At 36.1% G+C, this 25,615-nt stretch overlaps 1 protein-coding gene across 1 annotated transcript in view; it reads right to left on the reverse strand.

The window, feature by feature from the left end:
* The window catches only part of LOC133522299 (probable chitinase 10), a 156,635-nt gene that overhangs the window by 95,987 nt on the left and 35,033 nt on the right, over positions 1-25,615 (reverse strand). The window lies entirely within an intron of this gene.

Here is a 25,615-nt window from a genome sequence, read left to right on the forward strand (position 1 = left end):
AAGTTTTTGGCAAAAAATCTTTTTTGGTACAAGCTTTTATCGCTTACTGTTTCCTTTCCACAGGCAACTAATACTCATCGAGAGAATTCTAAGAACCCCAAACACTATTAGTTTACATTGTTTTATCACAGTCATCTGATTTACATATGAATGCGAAATTTCAGCTCAATCGGAATTCGGGAAGTGGGTCAAATTTAGCTTCCAATTTATTTCCTGTGTTTAATGTAAATAGCTTATGTACCACATTTTATGAGAAATAAATGATTTGGTTGATTGATTGATTGAAGATTTGACTCACACTACGTAACTATACATACATACTAATAGGTCAAATAAAAGCTTGTAAAAAACACAATAACATAATTATCAACTAGTATCGTGTGCTTCAGATAAAAAAGCCAGATTGCCCACATTCAAACGAAAAGTTTCATTCAACATTCGGACAAAGTTGATTCGTAATTGCTTTCATATCTGCAGAAGCAACAAAATGCATTTCCCCTGCGACAAAATATGAAAGGTCGTATTCAGGCGGTGTTATGATGGCTGGCAATATTGCTGATTTTATCACATGATGGCTATTGAAATATATTGCATATCCACCTTTTCATCTATAAATAAATAAATATTGGCCTTTCTTTACACAGATTGACTAAGCCCCACAGTAAGCTTAAGAAAGCTTGTGTTGCGGGTACTCAGACAACGGTAAAATGTATGTGTTTTCTATGTATTTAAGTATTCACATATAATATCTAATATAATCCAGACTCAGGAACAAATATCTGTGCTCATCAAACAAATAAATGCCCGTACCGGGATTCGAACCCAGGAACATTAGCAGGGACACTATCCACTAGGCCAGACCGGTCGTCGATGAATATATATGTGGGTGTATGTTCGTATTCTTACCAACATGTATGTCATACCACAGTAGCCTAAAAACTAAAACTATTACTTACATTCTGCTACTGGATGGTGGCCGGGTAGCCTAGAGGTCCAGCGCGTTAAACGCGTAAGCTGAAGACATCGGTTCGAATCTTGTCACCGCCAGGGGGCCTTGATCGCTTTTTGTTCGGACATCTATTTCTAATATAAAATTTCGAACAATTGTGACGATGATCAGGATGACGTTGGTATTAATTTGGAATAACTAACAAAAAGCAACACTCCATAAGTTTTCGAATAGAGTCACATACGGACAGATCATCTGCGATAGCAGCATGGTTAAATTTGTATCACTCGTTCACTTTCGCAATCACATTTTTGTTAGAACGTGACAGGCATGGTGAGAGGTAATAAAAATGTGACCGTTCTACAGCCGCTGAACATTTTATCTGAATTATGTTAGGTATTAAAGATAATTTATTACGAATCAATATCATCAAAACTTCCCGAATAGTACCCTACTGCCCCTAGTACTCCATATTGCATTAGCCGAGTCTTAATGCACTGCAAAAACAACATTAGGTGGAATGCCAGAGGATATAAATTTCCAATGAAGACCGCCTTTTTTGTCCGACGTTGCAGCCCGAAATTGTCAAGGAAAGGGATGTGCTAGGTAACCGTAATTTTTCCCAATATATCGATAATTCCGAAACTGTATGAATACCTCATTTCTGAAATAATTATCGTAAAATCATAAGGATCTAGTGCACTTTTGGCTAGCTTTATACACTTCTTGAATTCAGACTTCAACAGAAAGGAAATATAAGATAACAACTTCGTAGCAGTTTCAGTTTAATATCACGAGAAAAACAAATTTTCCTTAAAATCAAACCTAGGTTAACAGCCCGATTCGAAGAATAAGTTCTGGTTTAGATAACTTCACATTTAGATATCGTTTGTATGTCGTATAATTGACAGAAGCAGCTCGATTCGGGCAACCAATGTCACTTTGACGTTAGAAATATCGTAGATAGATCTTATTAGGATCACAACGGAATCGAAATAAACGTCGATTTTGACATGTCGTTTAGTTATCGATCTTTTAAAGATATTTTTATATATTTTTATTTTTATATGTATACATTTTTTTGTACGTATCAACTTATCTCAATAAGGTCTGATTTTTCAAACATCAGATAAAATTAACGGTCAGGTAAAGATAACACTGTCTTTTTTTAGGGTTCCGTAGCCAAATGGCATAAAACGGAACCCTTATAGTTTCGCCATGTCCGTCTGTCTGTCTGTCTGTCTGTCTGTCTGTCTGTCTGTCTGTCTGTCCGAGGCTTTGCTCCGTGGTCGTTAGTGCTAGAAAGCTGAAATTTGGCATGGATATATAAATCAATAAAGCCGAGAAAGTCGTGCAATAACATCTAAAAATTTAATTTTGTTTGGGGTACCTCCCCTACAGCTAAAGTGGGGGTAAAATTTTTTTTTCGCTTCAACCCTAGAGTGTGGGGTATCGTTGAAAAGGTCTTTCAAAACTAATAGGGGTTTTCAAGAAACATTTTTTGATAAAGTGAATATATTCGGAGATAATCGCTCCGAAAGAAAAAAAAAAATGTGTCCCCCCCCCCTCTAACTTTTGAACCATAGGTCCAAAAAATATAAAAAAAATCGTGGAAGTAGAGCTTAAGAAAGACATTAAATGAAAACTATAACGGACATGATCAGTTTAGCTGTTTTTGAGTTATCGCAAAAAGTTTTCCCTTCATAGTAAAAAGACTTATTTTAATTAGGTACTGATTATGCAAATTTGCCTATTTGTTTAACTCAGGTGAAAAGTACCGTTTCATCCCTTGGTTAACAATTTACTATACTTTAAGCTCCAGTTTAGCTTATTGTGACGGAAGAGTAACTACGGAACCCTACACTGAGCGTGGCCCGACATGCTCTTGGCCGGTTTTTTTCTTCTTGCTTGTGAAAGAAAGGGAGCGTGTTATCTTTATCTGAAAAATAATTTTAGCTAATGTTTGAAAAATCAGACCTAAGTGAACTGTAATGTTTCTTTTGAGACGAAATAAATATCTTTAACCCGAAATTTGTTGACAGATCCGAGGTCTAACCAACCGTGGAGCTGAATGGTATAATAAAAAGGGCTCTTTTAACGTACCTAAATATAAATAAAAGCAAAATGACATTAGATGTAACAACATCTGTTACGCATTGAATATTCCCTAATTCAGTTAAAGTAATAACAATAAAGGATAAAAAGTTTTATAACACTAGAATGGCCAGTAGCAAAGTTTACTTTGTGTTTGACCAAAGTTGGCAACTCACATTCGTACATTAGAGTCAAGGATTATGACACAAGAATGATAGCTATTTCTCACGATTTTTTCGTAATAGTTCGTAAGTTATTCAATGGCCAAAATTTGGTGGTTTTGTGAATTTGTTTAGTAGCGTAATGGCTTCTCATTGTCATCAATTAATAGAACATGTTCATGTCATGAAGGTCATTTTAGAACCGGTCTCCATTAGGAATTGATATCAATCATGTAAAAAACGTCGTCGTGTGGTTTGCCGCAAAATTGCTTTATTATATTCTTAACAGTCTAGTTTGTCATTGTGGTTTTTTTTCAATGATATAATTTAAAAATATTGTAATATATTATAATACTGTTCTTTAAATGGAGCAAAAATTATGGAGAATATAATCGTCTGCTTTATCAATGGCATTTGTATTATCTGTTTATTTATTCTTGTTCATAAAATATCTACTTTCTCTTAGTTGCACAAACAAAATAGTTTTATAAAAGCTATAAGTAACATTTACATATATGGTTTTTATTTAACTAAATCCTTTGAAAGCTCGTATCGATTATTCTTTCTCAAATACGCTGCTACCAAAATGAGACTATCAGTATATATACAAATAACTCACCTAATTCAATGAGTTGTTCAGAGCTACCTACTTTGGTCTTGATATATAGTTTTAATCCATTTGAATATCTACCTCAACACAAATTTCATTTAAACATTACGATGCTTGAACTAACTGCAGGTATAATTGTTACAAAAAGGTAGAAAATCATAAATTGAAACCACAAAAAAATAAGTAAAGAATAAACATAAAGTCAATGAGGAAAATATCGTCTATACGGGAAGACTATCTACTCGTACAAGCTCTTTTGCGTTGGTACACACATACTCTTCTCCGTCAGTGAAGCTCTTCCTTTCCAAAGCGACTTACTTATACAAATACGAGAGTTGTTGCCCTATTACGGTCTTCCCAGTAATACATTTTAATTAATACGGTTTCCCCACATTGACCTTAAAATCATCGTATCGACAGTATCTCCTCCCTACCGGCGACATGCCTGGCCACAGGGCACTGCAGATCTACTGCGGCACCGCCGGTAGATAATTTTGAAATTAGCCTCGACATAAATTATTTATCAGACGACTAATGGACCTATTTCCTAGGATTAAAGATTTAAAAGATAGAATTCCAATTAGTTGATTGGCTTTTGTTTTGACGTCATTTTAGTAGAGCAGACAGCTACTCGTAGTTGATTTTATGATGATTGCATAAATAATAAATATCAAATAGTTTGAATTTATTAGAGCCATTTTTTAATTTGTTACTCTATTAGGAAAATGTCACACATTATGATTGCCAGAAGTTTTTTTAATGACCGAAAAGCGACATACAGGTTTGTGAACTACAGTATCCTGCACTTATTTAGGTACCAGTAAAGTTTTAAGTTCATTGATGCATTTGTATTTCATTTATATGTAGGTACTTAATAAACACATATAAGTCTTAGCATTACGCTTACACACTTTAATTGTCGTAACACAATGGGATCAATTAACTTTTGACTAATAACAGTTTTGAATGATTTATGGTTAGTTAACTAGACTTCAATCGACAGGGACTTGAATATAAACAGTTACCCGTGAACAAGATACATGTAACTGCGTCGAAATATAGGGAGCGTGCATGAACTGTAGGAGGCAGCACAGGAGCCGTCAGATTTTTGGCGCGAGGCGTAAATGTGATGTTTTTTGTTCCGATGTAGCCCACAAGATGGCAGAACCTACTATGCACAAGAAAACACGTGACGTGTACATGTGCATGTTTATGATTCCGATTCAGGCCACAAGATGGCAGACCCTCCAACGCGCACGGTCCCTATAGGGAGCTCAAAAAAAGTATAAAAGGTAATCACGGTAAGTCTTTTGACTAATTACAGGTCCTTAATTATGTACATTTTTTGCAATAGATTGGATATTATCAATGGTTACGTCAAAGCCATACACATATCTGGTAATACAAAGTTACGAAGTGGGTCAACTCCGAAATGCACGATTTGGAGCAAAAAATTCAATACGGTTTCTGCATGGGTAATCTTTAACCGTTTGAGTTTTTGTCACGACTGACCAACTGACACTGTAGGCTTACAAAAGACCTTTCTTTTTAAACTAGTTCTGAAAAATTGAAACGCTTTATGATTTTGACAATGGTTTGTAGTCATTTTTACGTTTTTTTTTCATAATTTGTAATTACTTTTGCAGTTGTGTAACAGTTATAACTACAATACAATAGGTATTTTAGTTAGCAGAATTGTATAAAGCTGTTGGTTTTTCATGTGTAATAAAAATAATAAATAAAATAACATTGCCGTAATATCGTTTAAGCTAAACTTTAGTAAACATTGGGATAAAAATTATAAATTACATAAGTAATCTTCTTTACTGGAATTATTAATTGTGAGCAACCACAAATAGAGTTGCCATGAGATATATCCGAGGTGCCCAAAAATATCTGAGCACGCATGCCTTGACAATAAAGGCGTGATCAGATATTTGTGAGCACCTTGGCCGCTCCGATGTGAATGATATGATTAATGGCGACTTCCCCCGGGATGTAAAAAGTAAGTAAAAAAAAATGGCGACTGTACCTAATATTAATAAGGCGCCAGCAGCGGTCATCCTATAAATGACTGACAAAAACGACCTACGATCACCGTTGATTACCTTTATATTTATAAGTTTATATATAGACCCAATGTGTCTAGACTATCTGTGTCTGCGTGCCCCTAGAATAAACATTTACAAAAATAAATTCGGTAGCCTAATGTCCTTCCCCAGGGCAAGCTTTCTATTTTAGTTCTTCTATTCTAATCACAGACAGACAGAGTTAATTTTGCATTTACAAAGTTAGTATTGATGCAGTAAGTATTATTTCATATAATTTAATACACATTAAGTTAAACTATCGAACTGTCAAAATGGTGTGTCATTATGTCCATTACGAAAGTTGCAGGAATGATAAATGGGTAATTTGCATTACGCTAGACGAAATGGCGGGTCTTGTGGTGTCTGGCTTGGTGAAGTTATCTCATTTTGTTGGTTAGTATATAATTATCATCTCTTGTAATGTTGGTTTAGTACCTAATATAATTAGGTTTTAACGTTGCAACTTAAATATTTAGTGTAGTAACGTCTACAAAATAAGACGTAAGTCGTAACACTTCCACCGTGCTTTTTTATCACTTGTCAGTATGCTTGACACTTTCGCACTAACACACGTGTTAGAACGTGACAGGCATAGTTACAGATGATAAGAATGCGACCGTGCTACAGCCCCAGGTGGTAATGAAATGTACAATTTGGAAGATTTTCGTTAAAGTTTGTCTATTGCAGTAGCTTTGGATTTTTTCTATGTTCATACTAGATTATCTCCCTGGGAATATGGTATCCTTAGTAACAAGGCTCGGAAACCGGTTAAATTTCCAAACCGTTATCACGTACCTACTTGGCGCAAAACCTTTTTACTTCAGTTTAGTTTGTAAAACAGTTTTTTTTAACCAGTTTTTAGGAGAACATTTCCGCAAAATTCTTATCAGATTAACTGGTTTAGAACACTAAAAACCGGTTTCTTCCTATGTGGGTATCTATGTTTACGCGGCACATCACCAGGCTGGAAGGCAGTTTCGTCGCTCGTCGAATAAACCGGTTTATTTAGGATTCAATAAAGTTCTTAAAACGTCCGCGTTCTTATGAAAGTTGGGAGTAAAATAAGAGTAAATTGGGTCACCTTTTTTTTCGCAGTAAAATAAACAGTAATCGTGGTTCTTAGTAGGAATAATCAAAAATATCTGGAAATCCAAATAACACATTCATTTGCAACTTTAAAAATGTCCAAACGCACTATCTTCAAGGCGAACAAACCAATGGAATTATTGTTTAGAAATTGACTAGTAGCAAAGCCGGAACTGGGCCGTGACAGATTCCGTCACGCACGCTGGGGGGCGCGGAGGGAAAACGTGTCCACAGATAAGAATATTTTACCGATATAAGATATATAATTATATATACCTTGGACTACGATAATTTCACTTTTAACGGTTCAAGGATGTTAAAATCTCAAAATTCAAGATTGAAAAGTCTTCTGGCATAAATAGTATCACTTTTGATAATTTGTTATTTGATATAAGTAGTTATTTGTCCAAGATCTATAATACAAGACATTTTATTTCTTGAACGATTGTATTTTCATTAAATTTTCGTGTTTCCTTGTACCTAAATTCGAAAGATCTTATAACTAATAATATCGCTTGACCTAGACCCCATAGTGTTGTGTTCTTGCCGGTGAGTAAGGTAGCCAGAGAGAAATTTCTCAGCGAGTGTGCCGAGTGTTAGGGTTTCCAACGCGCATGTAACTCCTCTGGAGATATGGGCATACATACGCTACGGAGACTGCTTACCATCAGGCGGGCTGAACACCATGGTTACTTCGATATATCTGATGGCGACGGGACTTCTGAGTTACCAAGATTAGTCTTTTTATGTTCCGTACAATAACATACCGTCAAATCGGGCAAAGGATCAGTCGTCTGGTCGTTTTAATAACGCTTAACCCTATTGACTTGATATATTTTAGAAACTTAGGGTTTTGAGGAAACACAATAACAAAAATATAATTGAGCCAATCTAAATATACATTAAAGTTAGGACTTAGAAATTTGAAACGTATATTCTTCAAGTGTTGTGGAGCTTCACGTAGAATGAACTGTTCCCAAGTAAACCCTGGCAAGTAAAGATAGTAGGGAAAATTGGGGTAAAAAAAGTGATTTTTAGATAATGGCGGTACGGAACCCTTTGTGCGCGAGTCCGACTCATACTTAGCCGGTTTTTCAAGAAAGTAAGCTACTCAATGTGCAATCGCAATACTCTGCTAATGTATTTTTATACCGTCTCCTTATATATTTTCTTCTCCAAGATTTGTTACTGTCTTAGTCAATTCTTAAATAAAAATTTAACGTAGGTATTAGATTGCAATCTAAATGTACGATTCGAACCGAACCGGGTGAAACCGCGTCATACAAGTCAATTTGAATGTGCACTGACGTCAAACAGATATTAGAATCATATCAGTTAGCTACAATTCACGCGAGCTTCTGCTCCCACTATGTGCGGACATGTCTGAGCGATGTGTACCCGCGAATGCAATTTGCGTGAGCGTCTGCTCTCACTATGTGCGGAAATGTCTTAGCCATGTGTACCCGCGAATGCAATTCGCGCGAGCGTCTGCTCACACTATGTGCGGACATGTCTGAGCGATGTGTACCCACGAATGACAGCTAACTGATATGATTTCAATATCATAATAATAAAAGTTTGATACCAGTGCACGTTCGAATTGGCCTGTAAATCTCGGTAATGATTAAAGGATGGCCACCCTAGCGTCTCTCAAGCGTCGACGTTTAGCTAACTCTATGGCTGCTGCTCGACGCAACGCTGGCGCAACTACGCAGCGACGCCATTTTTCATAGCGCTGACTAGACGGCGACGCTCAAAAGATGCTAGTGTGGTAGATTAGATTTGCATTAGATTAAAACGAACGCAATATTGCATGTATTTTACGAAGATTAATGATTGAATCTCGCATTTCGGATGCCGGTAATTGTTTTTCCTTCTATGCTGCACTCTAAAGATTAATTATTCCGCTTTTTTGTTTCTTATTTTCTACATAAACATTAATTTTGTCATAGCAATTTTGTAAGATTAAGTGACCTATAGTTTGGCCAGGGGCTGTCTCATTTCAAACATAGATAGAGAGAATCAAATTGTTGTTGTCTTACGCTAGTACGAGTACTAGCACCCAAAAAAGGGATGTATCCTCGTCCTCCCCAAGCCTTTTTAAATATCATCCGGTTTCTGCCAGATGTTCTAAATTAAGGACACTTGTTCCGTTTTTGCGCTGAGACAAGGACACTGAAAGCCGCGGACCGCAAACGCATTGACGCGTTTGAGATGTGGTGTTGGAGGAAGATGCTGCGTATACCCTGGACAGCATTTCGGACTAACATATCCATTTTGCGAGAACTCAAAATCTCCTCGCGGTTGTCGTCCGACTGTCTACGTAAAATCCTGGAATATTTCGGTCACATTGCGAGGAAAGACAGTGACAATCTCGAGAAGCTCTTTGTGACCGGCAAAGTAGATGGAAAAAGACCTCGTAGACGCAGCCCAACACGCTGGACCGACCAGATCCGCTCCACTCTTGATTCCACATTTCACAACGCTTTTCACACCGCCAGAGACAGAGATAGATGGAGGAAAATCATACGCGAGAAAGTGATGCAGAAGGGAGGTCACGACCCTCAGCATTGAGGTATACGACGCACAGAGAGAGTTCCGTTTTTGGAATTCCTGGGCACGAACCGTAAAAAAAAAATATTCTTTGAGCACATTTGGCAGGAGGAGAGTATAGTTTGCTGATAGAAAATGTCAATTGCAACTTTAATAAGGTATGGAAATAATCACGTGATTTTTTGTTGCACGTTATGGCGTTTGTCGATGTACCATAATCATCTTAGGCTCCTAGAGGTATATCACTTTTTTTTAGCGTACTTGGTTCACGACGTGGCTATAACCGCGATTATCCAAAATGTAAGGATCCAAAGTATCTGCGAAAAGTTGGTTGACAAATGAAATTTGGACAGTAAAATTTCGGCAAAAAGGTAGAACACCGTTTACGTTACCTTCCTGCTTCCAGCAGTAACCAGGTACGGTTCAGAAATACGAAATTATCCGAATATACCTAATGCTTTGTTCGACATATTTGGTTTAGTTTTTTTTTTATCACGATTCTTAGGTTAGGTTATTTGTATAAACTTACGAATACCTACCCCGTTTCTTTCCCATCGTATTTGCCCCAATCGAAGCTCGCGATTGCTTTCCTAATATATTTACCAATCGACTTGAGAATTTATATGGATATTGATTGTAATCTCAGATTTGAGTGACGGGTCGGGTTTCATTTGTTATTTATTCACAAAGTCCTAATGGAATTTTCTCGCCTTTAGATGTTGAAGTTTCGAGATTTTAATGGGCAAAATATAAGTATAGATGATACAGACGCTGAAATATAAAGAGTTGACAAAGAGGCGAGGTCGTAAGTATAATTTATGAGTTAAATAGATATTTAGTGAAAAAGATCTATGTTACAAAAATCTGACAATACATTTTTAATTTTCTGTTGAAAACTAAATATCATTTATTTCAATACCTGCCTTTGACGATGGATTAATTTCACAAAATTGAAAAAAAAATGTCTTAAGATTCAACACATTTTCCGTTCCTTCCATTCCGTTACCTACATACAAAGTCTATGAAAAATGGCAACACAATGGAAAAACTGAGTCTTTTTTTTCATAATTTCCATTTCGTTAGTCTTTAAAAAATGGGAACGGACGGAACGAAAAATGTATGGAAATTAAATCATTTCTCTTTTATTGAAAGAGATCAAAATAGCTAGTCTCAGTAGATAGTCGTATTTAATATAAATATTTCTAAATTAAAAAAGTGGTGTGCACAATCTTACATAAAATGCCCCAGCAACTATTGGTCCCAACATAAGAAACCAAATCTCCTTTTTCTATAGGTATTTTTATGATATAGGAGAATAGGAGGCAAACAAGCAGACAAATTGCCTGACGGTAAGCAATTGCCACCATGGTTTGACATGTTGGGCGCCCTGGGTTTGCAAGTGCGTCGCCGGCATTTAAGATGGGATTAGATACGCTCTTTTCTTAAAGGTTTGAATTTAAATTTCAATGTATTCGATTTTTTTTATTTCAGAACAGTTGGCAGCAATATCAAATAACAGAAGGTCGACATTGTAATTTCATCATCTCAATGCCTACAAGCGTGTTGACTCTAGAAGTACCTGACATGACACCGATCGACAAAGGTCGGTTTGCGACAAAGATTTACTCACTTACACTCCACATTAAGGAGCATAAAGATTGGCGGCTATTTCAATAATTGTTTTGCTATAATCTGGAATAGATGTCATAAAAAGCCACTCTGCCACTTGGGCACTTTTTCTTTAGTAAATGACATCTATTTCAGTTTATAATTTTTAAATAGAAGTGCCATTAATTAAAAACACGAATCAAAATGTTTCATAAAATAATTTTATTGGGGACATATAAGTTGTAATTGTTTGTCAGATAATTTTATATTTATTTGACTGTTTGAAAGAATGTTTTTATTAAAATACCTTATTACATATACTTTCCGCTAGTAATTTGTTAGAATAAGACAAAATCTATTAGGTATTCTTTGTGTTATGCAGTTGCATTTGACACTTCAAATAACCTATATACAATATACTTGTTAAAATTGTCTCAATGGGTATTAGTTGCCTGCTGTAAATAAATTACAGTAAGAGATAAAATCTTGTATCAAAAATGAAATTTATGACAAAAAACTTTTCATAACCCCTATACTCTATTAGTTCGAGGTGCAGCGTTATGAGCGCGAATGATTTATAATTTACTGTCTACTTTGTAAGTGATCTGTCTTATGCGACCTGGGTTGCAACCACCATTTTACAAAAAGGCCTAAGTCTCGTGGGTTTCAAATACAGATGGCGCTTTTCGATTCAACTCTGATTATCTGTGAACATACTCCATGTGATGTGATATTTACTCTAATACTGCCTATTGGTGAATTTTTACAGAAAATTCGAAGACAGTAACTATTAAGAAATGTAGGGATCGCTATAACGAATGAATGCACTTTATACTAAATAATTTTATATTAATTTTAAAAACTGTTCAGGGTTTCTTCATAATATCTTTCGTGTGTAAATATATAAGAATACTATATTCGTTAGTCCAAGCGTACAAGTACTTTAATTCCAGTTTAGAACTCTTAAAAAAATATAAGAAAGTTCCAAATTCAAAAGTGCAAAAATGGAAAAAGCGAAAAAGACCGAGGCCTGTATTATAACTAGTTACAAACGCAGCTACTTAAAAACTATGACATTTAATTTAATACTTCGATGGTAGCAAAAAAGCGCACCGCCCACCTTTTTACCAATTACCTTGCAAACTAGTATGAAAACAGAATTTTCCTAAACAAAACAAATTCTAAATGCTTGAACGTCACTCCCACTGCTTTAAAGCCAAAACCCCCGGTCCCTCAAGCAATATAAAACCACATCAGCATCCTAGAACAAAAATGATTTAAGTCTCTATGGAACCCATGCATTGTTAGTATGTTTTACTTGTAAAATGCACAATTCTCGCTGGCAACAGTTCTTGGAAGATTTATGTCCCGGACGTGGATGAAAAACAAAGAGTCACGGAAAGGTATAAAAGTGTAAGCAAGTTGGATGGTTCCTTACTGCATTATCGTCCGAGCTCAGCGAGGGGTGGGAGGAGGTTAAGGTCAGCAACGAGCATGTAACTCCTCTGAAGTTGCAGGCGTACATAGGCTACGGAGACTGCTTACCATCAGGCGGGCCGTATGCTTGTTTGCCACCGACGTAGTATAAAAAATCTTCAATTCTTCTTCATAACAAAAAAAATGTTGTTTAGTCTTTGTCCTAAGTATCGGGGGGCGGATAGAGTGAAGGTAGATCTCCGTGAGCTCGGCATCCGTGAAAACTGGCGTGAATCCATGCAGGATCATAGAGGGAAAGACTCATTTTGGGTCATTGCGCCAAACTAGTATGTAGTAAGTCAATGATTGTCGTTGTCGCTTATGACCATTCTTAAGGTACGATTCGTCTGACTACACCAGTATTAAGAGTTAAGACCGACCTGGCCTTAGTGGATAGTGACCCTGCATAAGAAACCGATGGTCCTGTGTTCGAATTCCGGTAAGAGCATTTATTTGTGTGATGAACACAGATATTTGTTCCTGTGTCATGAGTTTTTTCTATGTATATAACTATGTACGTATGTATATCGCCGCCTAGTACCAGTACAAGCTTTTCTTATTTTGGGGCTAGGTCGATCTGTGTAAGATTGGCTCAAAATATTTTATAGTTATTGCTGCCGACTATGATGCTGTTTCAATTGCAAAAATCCGCGCAGTATCTAAAATTTCGTCGTTTGCAGCAGCAATCCAGTCAGCAATAATGACGTGCTGCAATACTGCTGCAGTAATGTTGCCCACTGCATTAGTGCGGGGAAAATCAAGTATTATATGCATTTTTATTGATATTTGCTGCCGCAAATATCATAAATCCGGGCAACAAGTCCGATTCATTTGCGGCAGCAATGTCGCACTGCAATAGGTACTGCAGCAGTAACGCTGATGCAGTCTGGATTCAAATAGTACCTTAATCGTGACACATTAGCGCATCATTATGATAACCACGTAATTCTTGCTGTCAGTGCGGTATAAGACACAAAAAAAAACAAAAAAGATTGCTACTTTTAAACTGCATAACTTTTCCACTAACTGTACATATTATTTCCCTCGCATGCACAAACCGTTGCATAATCCCGACCAACCTGTCTGCAGCTCTGCGAACTTTTACTTTCGATACAGGAAACCAATGTAACCGGTTTGATTGAGCTAATTGTTTTATAGCTGCGGTAAAAATAAAGATATGAGGTTTACTATCTTTACACTAATGTCCAATTTCATTTTAAACTGTACACTACCCTATTTTTAACTTTTTTTTGTTATTTCTACTCTAAATCACGAATTCTTTCGATCCTAATAGGTGAAAAGTCTCCTCAGATTTATATTTCTATTTCGTTACCATCTTTCATAGATTTTGTATGATGTAACGCAATGGAAGAAACGCAAAATGTATGTAATTTTCTTTTCCTATTAAGATCAAAAGAGGTTCGGAATATAAATAGCATAAAAAATCCCAAATATGAAAAAGTGTACCTAGTGTACAATGTTAAATAAAACAGTCCAATGGATTTAAACCTTTTTCATGACGCAACACCGTTGGCGTGAGAATATTTTGTCGCGCCCCCATTGGTGTAAATTCTATATAAATATTCGTAACCTTTTTCATCTAAGGCACTGATTAAAAAAATATAAGTTATACAGGATGACTTTTCACTTGCCATATTTTCCGATATAATTTCGGTGCAGAATTTTAACAAGCACTACTTTCAACAATGAATTACTCCCTTAGTTAGATATCAATTAAAAAAGAAATTCAAACCCTTACTAACTTGTATTCTGGACATCCAAGAAGATCGTGGGATTTGTTATTGACAACAATTGACAAATCCAAAATCCAGCTAAGTACTAACTTTCTAAGACACTGACTAATAATCAGACATAGAAGTTTTTGTGTCAAAATAAAGTGATTGACAAAATCAAATATCGACATGTCTATTATCTATGTTACCTTAGGATTATAGATATTTTTAACATTGTATAAAAAGATAGCTGCCACGAAAACACAACACGTTCGATATCTTCTTGATACACACATTGGCAGTTTTCTTATTTTTTGACACTGTATTCTACAGTTTACGTTTTTATTTTTAAATACTTACAATTTGTAATAAAGAAATTGATTTGCATTCTTGAAATTTGCCGGTAAATTACAGCAAGTAGCATTTACATCTTTTAAATATTAATCTACGACTGACTTATCGATAACAAATTTGTCGATGTTTCATTTTCTCAAGCACTCGTTTTTGCCACAAAAACTTCTATGTCTGATAGTAATATTCTTTAAAGTTTCATTTCTCCGCTACCTAAAGGTTGTCTGGAAGAGATCGCTCTGTAGCGATAAGGTCGCCTGTTGTTTACCTCTATCTTCATGTATTAGGTATCGCTCTGTAGCGATAAGGTCGCCTGTTGTTTACCTCTATCTTCATGTATTACATTTGTTCTGAGGTTGTGCAATAAAGAGGATTTGTATTGTATTGTATTGTAATATTCTTTAATTTCATGAAACTAGCGGGGCCTTTGACCAGCAATGGAACAATAAATTAGGATAATAAATAATAATGACAAATCTGAAACATTTGAAAAGTATGGTTGGTAAATATAGTCTATTAAGCCATTTCTGTCAGTTGAAAAAAAAAATTAATAAAATGGCGCGTAGAGTTATCGTCCCATAGGTAACTTTAATTTCGCGCCTTTATCTACTAATAAAGTCGTTTTACAGACTTTAAGTCTAAAATGTAGTAAATCATGAAATCCGACCTATTTCTCATTTGCATACCAATTTCAGGAATACTATTTTATACCTATTGAGTACTAAAAGGGATATAAAACTAGACAATCCCCGGAGCCCCGTAAATTTTACTATAAACTGGTAGGAGATGTTGCCAAATGGTCCGGAGTCTACTTAAACTTTAATATGTTATATATGAGATGTGACAACTAAAGTTTGTATAAGTTTATACCTAATATATTAACATAATATGGCTAAATGACTCTAATTGTACATATTTGAATAATAAAGTAATAGTACTAGCGTACAGAAATGACACTTCCTAAAAAACCGAAGTTTGACAGCGATTCAGAGCCGAATCATGCTGTCCCATTCTAAACTTTCGGCTACTTAGGGTTGTCAAAATTAAAGTCATTATCTTATCTGTGGTTGTGCACGTAAAGGGACGTCAAGTAGTGCCAACCCTAATAATTGCTCGTAGCAATGCTGAGCCGAACGGAGCCGAGAATACCCGAAAGGATCAAGGTCGCCCTACTGATAATACGTCGTGATATAAGTATTTAGAAAAATAAACTAGATGGCACTGCACAACAACGAAATATAATAAAAATAAAATTTCAGGTTTCCTTTGGTTGTCAACTCTCCGACTGCTCAAAATACCGGGTGACAATAGGGTTGGAGACGTATTTTTACAATATCAAATACTTACAGTGTGTAAATCCAATACGGGTAATAAATCAAACCAAACATAGAATTTATAGGTGTAATCATTAATTATGAAGTTTTTTTTTAAAGTTACACTTAGTTATGACCACGTAATTAATTTTTGGTAATTTACCGAGCAGCAATGGTACTGTAAACATTATGAATGAAAAAATGAAAACCTTTATTTCAGGCAACTAGAGGCTCACAGATAAATACCTTACATATTATAACAATATACTTTAACACGAAACACTACAAATCACATCATGGTTGCGATACATTACGCAACCCCGCAGTATCAGGGAGCCGGCCGCGGAACCGCCGAAATTTGACACCCTTCGGCCGAAACTCCTCCTAGTTGAATTATGAGACAAAATGATATGACATTACAAAATACGACCTTTTTATTGTAACTGCCAACAAGCGTTGACAGTTATTTTAAAAATCTCGAATCTAGTAACTTGGGTGTTGCTTTATATCGCGGGTCGAATTATTTTATATGGTCAATATTTTCGTTGTGTTTCTAAGCAAAATTAATCTCAATATATTTCTTAGATCCTTTACTAACCACCGTTTAAATATTCGCCCGTATTGGATGGGAACGTTCATTCAACGGTTTGTTATACACACTGTATATCAAACCGTTGAATAAACGTTTGTCGCTTTCTGTCATTTTGACTTTACGGTTTATTAGAAAGAGATAAAATTTAACTTTTCTTTAAAGGGGGTTAGTACTTACATTGGTAAACTATAAATATACTTTGCGACCCATGTGTCATTTCACGGAATTCAGATTCGACTACATGAAGGGTAATAATATATTTTTAGCAGTTTATGGAAATCTACTAACATAGGCTACATTTTTAAGTGACTTTAAAACAGGTTTTTAGGTTTCAAAGTCACTTAAAAATGTAGCCAAAAAAATGTAGTCTACTTAGTAAGTATTTTAAACAGTTTTGCTTGTAGCAGTATAATCCTAAGTCTTTCATAATAGTGCAAAAAGGCAATAATTTATCAAAAACTTACGTAAATTATTTCTCTTCGAAAGGGCCGCACTCGTAAGAGTAAAGAACAAGACTCGCGAAATAAGCACCATTGACGCAACAGTTGAGCTTGCAACACCGAACTGTCAACTCGAGTGTTTGACCGATAACTTGGTCAAGTAGTAATGCAACCGATTTAATGTTATCGTGATACACTGTGCAATCAGACATACTAGCTTTTAAAGGTGTTTTAAATTAAGTGATTTAAAAGTTTCCTACAATGTTTGTACATACAAGGTTTAAAATATATTGTAGCAATACTTCAAGCTTAATTTGTCGGTAAGTCATCATATAAAAGAGAAGAGATGACCTGATCAGGCTATGAACCCAATCATACAAAGTATCACAAAATGATTTGCACTAGTTTCAATCACTTGTTTATCGACATAACTGAGTTTATCGATATAGGAACGCCCTACCTATCATTGAATTGTGTCCTCTAAAATTCGATTTACGTCAATAAGGCAAAAAATATTAACATAATATTATTATCTTTGACATTGACTGTACCTACAAGCCGTTTTTACTTTCATTCTAATAAGATACGTCTGAAAATAAAAACGCTCTATTCATATTTAAAACAATTGAAATATAACTCTTAAGCACCGGTTATAGCTGCCGTTCGAATTTTAAAACTTTCAAACGCAACCGGACTACTAAGGAAGCGCTAGCTTTTCAAGTCTCGACTTTGTTGCATTCGTAATAACAGTGATTAAGATGGAATTGGTAAGTTGGTGAATATGGTTTCCGCTAGAATACGAAGGTTGATGAATTGACCAGTATCATTATCTTCACGCTTAAGGGCGGTGAGCAAGGACATTTGGAATTCCTTAGGTTGTTACCATTGCATTGCAATAAACCAATATAAGAGTGACCTCGAGATGTATACAAATTATACGTAAGAAAAGATCATTCGTATACTTGCCGGATGGTTTAAGCGAGTCTATGCGAATAAAACACGGGCCATAGTTTCTCATGGTAAGTTATTTGGGTTAAGTTGTATTGACATATCACATGCGTTTTATTGGAGCGCGAATGCTGTCTTGTTTAATTTAATAAGACCAAATTGGTTTGTTGTAAGATATTTTGTTCAAATATTGTAGGTATAATTGTGAATACCGCTTACCGACATATGTGTTCGTAATTGACATTGGATTGCTGTACATACTTACTAAGTTTAGCTTTGAGATTTCCTGACTTTTTTTGGGTCGTAAAAAAAACATTTTGTATATGTCGGCGGCCGGTCGGCGGCGAACCGAATAATATTCGCCAGATCATGAAATTCCTAGGCATTCCGTGAAACATACGCTACGCGGGACTCCCATTTCTAGACAGTTTGCCCTTCCGGCATCTGATGCAACCTAACGAACCTATCTATTAGTTTAATGTGACTACCGTCGAAACATGACACAGAAACTTTATGATCCGGCGGATATTGCGATCGGCCGCCAACATAATATATACACCGCTGAAGCGCTACAAATGGAAAACATGACTGATCATATGACAGTAAAAAACCGGCCAAGAGCATGTCGGGCCACGCTCAGTGTAGGGTTCTGTAGTTACTCTTCCGTCACAATAAGCTAAACTGGAGCTTAAAGTATAGTAAATTGTTAACCACGGGATGAAACGGTACCTTTCACGCGAGTTAAACAAATAGGCAAATTTGCATAATCAGTACCTAATTAGGTAAAGTAAGTCTTTTTACTGAAGGGGGAACTATTTGCGATAACTCAAAAACTGCTAAACTGATCATGTCCGCTATAGTTTTCATTTAATGTCTTTCTTAAGCTCTACTTCCACGATTTTTTTCATAATTTTTGGACCTATGGTTCAAAAGTTAGAGAGGGCGGGACACAATTTTTTTTTCTTTCGGAGCGATTATCTCCGAATATATTCGGACGGACGGACATGTCTGACGATGAAGATGACTGAGCTTCACTAATTCATTCATCATTCATTCGGTTTACAAGACTTGTACCTTGAAGTTTACATCGACAAAAATGTCGGCCGCGGATAACAAGATTTTAATGTAAACATGAATGCAACCTTAAGACAAATAATTTAATCAGTGAGTGAATGAATGAATAGGTAATGACGTACTGTGAGTGAATGTTAATTTGGCCATTCGTCTTCATTACCATTTTATAATTAATTCTTACTGAATTTAGGTATTGTGAAGCGGTAGTTTATTATTGTATTGCATATTGTTGTGGTTACTTGCCCAATCTGTTATAAGATTGTATCTTTTAATTTCAGCTAATTTCAAATTTCAAGCTTTGTGAAAATGCCAGAGAGATCTACCTTTGTACAGTATTTTCTCGTACTGCATTAATACGTCAAAGTGTGTTTTGGCTGGCGAGCAAAATTTTTAACAAAATTCCTATAGCTCTAAAAATGAATCCATAGCACTTGTTTAAAAATTACTTAAATAAATTATTAGTATCTAAGTGCTATTATTCATTGCTAGAGTTTTTCGGTGACACTTTAAATTAGCCTGTAAATAATTATTGTATTGTATATATGCATGACTTATTGACATCAAAATATGAATAGAATTTAATAAATAATTATGAATTTGTAATACGCGCAATTATGAACTTGGTATACAACTACACGTCGGCGAAACAAAGAGTTCACACATATTTTTTGTACTTACCAACACTGTTATCTATGTTTACAAGTAAATCATTTGAATTGAACTGAAGAAATAAGTAACATAGAGTGCTTACTATCTTATATTAGTTTTTTTTTTACCGTTACGCTTATTATTTTCGTAGTTGACATCTAGCGTTGAGTGGCGAGAAAGAGGTAAAGAAAAGAGAGAGGTAAAGATAGAGGTAAACAATAGCGGCCTTATCGCTAGCGTCTCCTGAGGGCGGGCCTCTAGTCAACTCTATGGCTGCTGCTCGACGCAACATCGGCTTAACTGCGCAGTGACGCCATTTTCCATAGCGCTGACTAGTCGCCCCGACGCTAAAAAGACGCTAGTGTGGGGTGGCTCTAAAAAACGATTTCTTTTAGATAACCTTTATGTAGCTCTTCCAGATAACTACGTATCGAAAGGAAATGGCATCTCAACACGAAATATTGACTTAGCCGCTAATCGGTTGAAGAAGCCAAAATTATCTAAAGTCCGCGCTAAATTTTTAACCACTTAGCTTAGTCGGTTAGTGACCCTTTGACCCTGCCTACGAAGCAGGAGGTCTGGGGTCCGAATCCTAGTAAGGGCATATATAGGTATTTCACGTATCTTAAAGTTCGAATCGGACCGTAGATCGATTTGTGTAAAATTGTCCTATATAGGTATATATAATTTTAGGTGTAGAATCGTTATGTGCATTCAAAGCCCCTTAGGCATAACATTCTGTATATCGAAAGGAAATGGCCTCAACGGAGACGCCACGTTGACTTAGCTGTTAATCTGTAGACGTCAAAAAAATCATCTCCATAAATTGAAAAGGAGTTGACCGTTCCCTGGGGTTGGTTACAGACGAAAACAGTGAAGCCACATTGCACAAAAAACTAAATTATGTAAGCTGAATTCAATATAATAGGAAGTATTTCAATAACTTTATCTTTCAGTAACTAATGTAAACTTCAACTTTCTTGTTGTTTTTCTTTCTGGAGGGCGTACTTTGGAGTTCCAAATCACCGAAGACCATCTAGACGCCCAAGGTACCGCTGGAGAAATGAACTGCAAAAGACCTTAGCGAACTCGGCGCCGTCGACTGGACAGAAACGGCTTTGGATAGAGAAAGAGTTTTGGGCACCACGTCGCGTAAGTTTCGAGTAGAAATCATGGCGTCACTGGCGTCAGATGTCTTCGGCAAATGTTTGTTTGTTTGTTTAAACTTTATTGCACAAATTTACAAAAAGAGTACAAATGGCGGACTTAACGCCTTGAGGCATTTTCTACCAGTCAACCATTGGGCTAAACAGAAATAGTTAGTTTGGTGCAGGATTGTAAAGATGTATTGACGATCTTAAATTTTCGTCAGATGAAGATGTTTTATTGTTTGATTATGTCATGAGTTTTGTTTTTTACGCCTGTGTTACGCTACGCCTGTCGTAATAGCGACAGAAATCCTAATACGCTACGCTAAGCAAACGCTTCGTGTGCGGAATTGTTTAAAATTGTTCGTGCTCGTAGCGCTCTGATTCTACGCGCGTATTACGATACGCTTACGCTTATACGTCTCTTACGCTTACACTCCGTGTGCTGAGGAGCTTATTCCCACAGTTAGGCTTGTGTTGTGGGTTCTATAGATAAAGATAATACTAATATCTGTGATAAACATACAAATAAATTGCCTTGCCAAGATTCGAGTCCGGGACCTCCTGCTTTATAGACTGGGTCAAAGTAGGCTACGAGACCATTAAAGCGTCAATTTAAAAAGTGCTCAAGCTGTTTTTGTTATACAGGTTCAATGACCAGGTTGTATTCCCATTGCTTACACAAACTTGGGCGAATCGTGTTTTCAGTCTAACTAGTGACGTCCAACTATGTACTTATATTATAATTACGCGTTTTACAGAAAACCTAGTTTTTTTTTATACTGCGTCGGTGGCAAACAAGCATACGGCCGGCCTGATGGTTAGCAGTCTCCGTAGCCTATGTACGCCTACAAAGCGTTACATGCGCGTAGCCGACCCTACACTCCGCACCCTCGTTGAGCGCTGGCAACCTTACTCACCGGCAGGAACACACACTATGAGTGGTAGTATTAAAAGATGCAATAAGAATAAATCAAGGAAGTTTATATTTACATATATAATAAAATAACTCATACTCTTCATTAATAATGTATACTTCAAGGATGAGTGACATTACTTATTCTGAATTAGGAATCCCTCGGCTATATCACTAGCCATTTTGTACTATAATAATATAATTAGTTAATTAAACGATATACAACTAAAAAAAATGAATCTTTGCATGTTTTCGTATTTTTTTTCTATCGAGACAACATTAACATTGTAAGGTTTTGGTTAGAGTCTATAAATCGTGTCATGCACGATAACGTGCAGTTTTCTCAAATCTAACCTTTAATAACATGACATTACGGGTTAAGGCACGTGTTTTCGTGAACGACACGATCCTATACCCTTGCAAATATGGCATTTGTCCAAAAGTTGTAAAAATTCAATATAAAATCTGCGTGCGATATGGTGGAAGAAAGCAGCCATTGAGTGTCTTAATTTAATTAATATTAAAAAAAACATTAAATGCTTAGGAACTATCAAACCGAGGATTTATTTGATTCATACGAGGAGAAGCAGCGGGAACAAAAATTATGCATTGAATTAAACGCTCTCCAAACTAGGGTCGCCACCCGTACTATATTTTAGTCATATGTACTATACATATATTACGAAAAATACTATATTTTCATTACTAAAGAAAGAAGTATGAAAATTTCACCGATATCGCATCGTATTATCGTATGCGACTTGGATTTCTAAACGCCGCAATTCGCCTCAAATCGGTGTCCTAATTTTTTTTCCCCAGCATAAAATATTATTTTATTGTTTTCAATAATAACAAAAATACTTTCTTTTGTAGAAAAAAGGAGGCAACCAAACCCAAGTCTTTTTCTTAACTTACCTACTTTCATGTATAGGTACCGAAAAATGCTCTTTTGGTTCGACTGAGCTATCAACTCGCTGTCCTTGTCGGAATGCCACTTATGCTATGCACGTAAAAACTTATTTTTAAGGATAGCTCCTTTGTGCCGGTCTTTGACAGCTAGGGATCGTACGCTTGAAATTATAGTTCTTGTACCTTTTAGTAAAATGAACCTTAATAACAAGCCGCACGGTCGAATATCTAAGAGTGATGTATGTGTTTGAAAATGGAACGATCATGAACTCAACTGATGGAATGTAAACCTTTTCTTGACACAAATATGCGTATTTTACTTGTAATTTTGTTAAATATATATGCGTGAGTATTACTTGTAATTTTGGATGTCAAAATAATCTTTAAATCCGACAAATCGTTTTTTTTACTGATCATATTGTACAGTCATCAACAGAAATTGCTAACTGAGTATGTACGGTCACGTCTGAAAATAACCATACGAAAAAAGTGACAAAAATATATATACATGACTTTATTGCCCATATGTTAAGGTAGTGTATACATATTTTTGTCATTTTTTCCTATCGATGTTTTCAGACGCGACTGTACAACATTGTAATAGTCTCACGAATCTAGCCGCCGCCGCCATACAATTATTGATGTTAATGTTCTCATTTTAAAACTACATTCGAAAATAACATGACAAGTTGCTAGAAATTATACTTAATACAAAGAAAGAGGGAGTAGAAATACACACTAGACATATATATGTATGTTACTTAAATTTTCAATCCTAGTTTAATGAAATTTAAGCATGCCGTTTTAATGAGAGCGTAACTTCTATTATATTGGCGCGGTTTTTGCTGATGGATTCATGTACACACTCGTCGAGATCTTCTCGCCGAGAGTCTCGACACCGCTTCCATCCAATCGGTCAACCGCGAGACGGGACAAGAAAGAGCGAGACCAGGGGCCCATTTCTCAAACGGTATTAAACAAATATTATAACACGAATTGTCAAATCGTATGAATTACCAAGGCAACACACTAATAATATTAGACTAATATCGTTCGAGTAATGGGCCCCAGGAGGGAGCAATATGTAAGCACTCGTTCTCGGCCTGTCTCGGGGTGTCTCGGCGAGTGTGTACAACCGCACAATAGAATACTAGCGTATGCAGCTCATTTTGAGCCCCTCACATGCTTAAGTAGTTTTGATGTAACAAAATTTAAATATTAAAACTCCTTTGTTAATTATTGGGTGATGTTGCCATAAATATAAAGACAAGGACAACATCCATTATAGGTAAGTAATAAAGATTAAAGAGCACAAACTAAATTTATACATTAAATTTAACACCCCAAAAATATCTCTTCGCTTCTTGGAAGATTTGACAACTGGAGTCGCCTTTAAGAGCTTACCTCTATGTCAAAAACCTCGGCCAATGGTCGTATGTAATGTATTGTATGGACTGACGTTTATCTGACATAGCTATTTGTACGTTACGTAGAAATAGCCAAACATTTGACGTGCCCCCACCCAAAACAAAAATTGGCAGACTTTTGTACAGAAAATTACCAGATAAGGCGTCTCCAGTTGTTAAATTCTCCAAGGTTCTCTTCTTCTTAATTATTTTTTAAACAACTAATTATCAAGTTTTGAAGTAATTACCATACAAAATTACCAATCCGAAGTTTGAGTAACGCTGCCGAAGTTATTTTAACGTACATTTTCCTAACAAGGGAGGTAAGTGGTCAGGGTTTGGTTACCGAGTACCTGGCGAGGCAAAAGCGCAGAGAAACCAGGGGGCCTAGCTAACTTAAAATATGTATGAAAAGGAAAATATTTATCAAGCAAACAGTTATTACAATTAAAGTTGATAAGCATTGGTAAACGCACTAGGTATGCCTGTATCGCGGCGACCAATAACATAATATTGTGCTGTAACCAAATATGCTTCAGCTGGTTGACGATTAACGACGGTAACGTTTGGTAAATGTTTTGTCTACAACCAAGTACTTATATATTTAAACATTAAAACTAAACTAATAATAATACAAATAAAATTAACTACCTACCGTGTTATTATTATTAGGCAGGCGTCCGGTTTTTTATCCCATAGCCCAGTATTTAGTCCATCGGTTTCACCCAATAGCCCAGTTCATTTTAGATTCCATCAACTCTCAAATAGTCCTTACACCCTAGCGGGTGCTACCTCTGCGTGCGTCCCATGACACGAGCAAGGGCAACATCCGCTCGCTGTACACCTTACATTTCATTAAAGTATCAAAAGGGCCTCTACGTGTTGGCTTCGGCTCCGCGCACGCCTCCCAAAGGTCCGGAACACCATTGTTCCGTGATGGGAAAGACATACAAATAAGTTATTTTGCATATGAAAATTATCACGTGGCATTTTTACTTTTCTTTTGGAGTTTGTCAATCTACGATTGGCATCTTAACCTCCAGGTGGCGCTCTTATACTTTTATTATTCTATTCTTTAAGATACGACAAAAAAATTCTAAAGATACGATATGGATTGGATATATAAATATCAAAAGTGACGTTTTTGTTTGAAGAAACGTCACTTTTGATACTGACATATGTTATCCACGTCGTATATTTAGCAAATTTTTAACGTAATTTGTAGTTCGAATCAGGCCGTGAGTCGAGTCCCGAGCTCGATTGCAATTGTAATAGCAGTGGGATGGAAGAAAATGCTTAATTAAGTAATTAAGGAGAATTGGAGTTTTTTGTAATTAAAGAGCTTTCAGTACAGCCAGTGTTAATTTGAGGGCATGAAAATATCAGGTTTCAGCTACGCTCAGATAGGTCACAAAACACGGGACAAAACCTGACATGAAAAATCACTGCTTCTGTATTTCTCACATCGAATGATGGTGAAAGTTTATTTTATTATGCCACTTAAAATATT

Source organism: Cydia pomonella, chromosome 10 (assembly GCF_033807575.1).
Source record: "Cydia pomonella isolate Wapato2018A chromosome 10, ilCydPomo1, whole genome shotgun sequence".
NCBI classification, from domain to species: domain Eukaryota; kingdom Metazoa; phylum Arthropoda; class Insecta; order Lepidoptera; family Tortricidae; genus Cydia; species Cydia pomonella.